Here is a 1,465-nt window from a genome sequence, read left to right on the forward strand (position 1 = left end):
AAAAAATCTGCGTCGACAAATTTACATAATCGACGTCATCGATTATTTCAACTAATAGGTGCAGCCCTAATTGCAATTAATGTCAAACTGTTTGTGTTATTGTTGTAATTAATGTTTTTTTTTTCTTTCTTTATTTCCCCCAGGATTCTGTGGACGTTACAAGCAGCAGGCATTTTTCTAGTTGGATTTTAYCCCACTGAAACTCTCCCCCAGCCATGGAATCGGTAGGTTGACCAAATAGCATCAAGCTGATTTGTGTATCTTTTTAAAACCACGTTTTGTTGGAGCGCTTTAGGAAGCACCTATTGTATAAAAATAGGTTTTTCTCTGTTTTGTTTTTATTTTTATTTTTTCAGAGTTGTTGGATCCATTTTTGAACATGTGTTTGTGTGGGCTTTCATTACCAACGCCACAGCTTGTTTACAGGAGAACACAACAATGTAAAAATACATATAAATCTAAAGCAGTGCCAACTAAATGATGCCGGGAAACGTGTTTTTTCTTGGTTATTTATCTTTTCTAACACATACCTATAAAAATAGGGTAAGAAAGGTTAAACACATATTGTCGTTAAAGTGTCAAATGTTTTTTTTCTTGAGTATACTGTAAAAATATATTGTTGAATAGTATAGATGTTTGCTTGTATTCTTTAAACAAACAGTTTTGCCTTTAGGTTCTAGGCTTTGCTTTGTTGGCTTGCAGGGGATTGTGGGTGCAGGAGTTGCTTGTACCAACAGGCAGGCTAAAAGCACCGTAGTGTTGAGCTCTATCTACTGGAATGCATGCATTAAGAATGAGGCTTAGTGCATGCCTAACCTATACTTTCCTGTCCCATTGTCAGGCGGTGTGTGTGCTTGTCTGTTTTAAAGGCTATAAAAAGTAGGTCACGGCCTCTGCCGTGCAGAGCTACCATGTGTCCAACAAAAGTCTTTTAAATCCCTCTGTCTGTCTCACTCACACACGCAACAGCATTTTTTTCTAGTTGGTATTTTGACTGTAGCTGAAATTGTGTGTGGAAAATTATAGCTCATATTTATTACTGCGCAAAACATTTGTCAGACAATTGTCATTATGTTAAAGTCATAGTTGATAGTGCGTTAGAGGGTGGGGTGGAGGTGGGCATGATTACATTTAAGTGTATGTAATTTATTTATTTATTTATTTGTTTGTTTATTTATTTATTTACATATATTATTTAGATTATTTTTTTGTATGTTTTTATTGCTTATTGGTGGTGTTTGTTGTTTGGTGGACATGTAGATGTCGGATTGCCCGATCGCTGGATTGGGTGCAATGTATCAGATGTTTTTCGGGTTGGGATGTGGAGACCTGCAGGTCTTTGGCTGGTTTCTGGGGTGATCATGCGGAATATCTTAAATCTAATTAATACTGTAATCACATTTTTTTATTGGATGTTTAGTGATATAACTTTTGAATTATGTTTGGAGAGTGGGGTGTTTATATA

The 1,465-nt window shown here is 35.9% G+C and overlaps 1 protein-coding gene across 2 annotated transcripts in view; it reads left to right on the plus strand.

The window, feature by feature from the left end:
* The window catches only part of ankrd11 (ankyrin repeat domain 11), a gene marked incomplete at its 3' end in the record, with an annotated part of 114,311 nt that overhangs the window by 35,562 nt on the left and 77,284 nt on the right, over positions 1–1,465 (plus strand). For both annotated transcript variants that reach the window (XM_014003080.1, XM_014003081.1), the window contains 1 exon segment: positions 144–224.

The sequence above is a fragment of the Austrofundulus limnaeus genome, unplaced genomic scaffold (assembly GCF_001266775.1).
Source record: "Austrofundulus limnaeus strain Quisiro unplaced genomic scaffold, Austrofundulus_limnaeus-1.0 Scaffold16, whole genome shotgun sequence".
Classification (NCBI taxonomy): domain Eukaryota; kingdom Metazoa; phylum Chordata; class Actinopteri; order Cyprinodontiformes; family Rivulidae; genus Austrofundulus; species Austrofundulus limnaeus.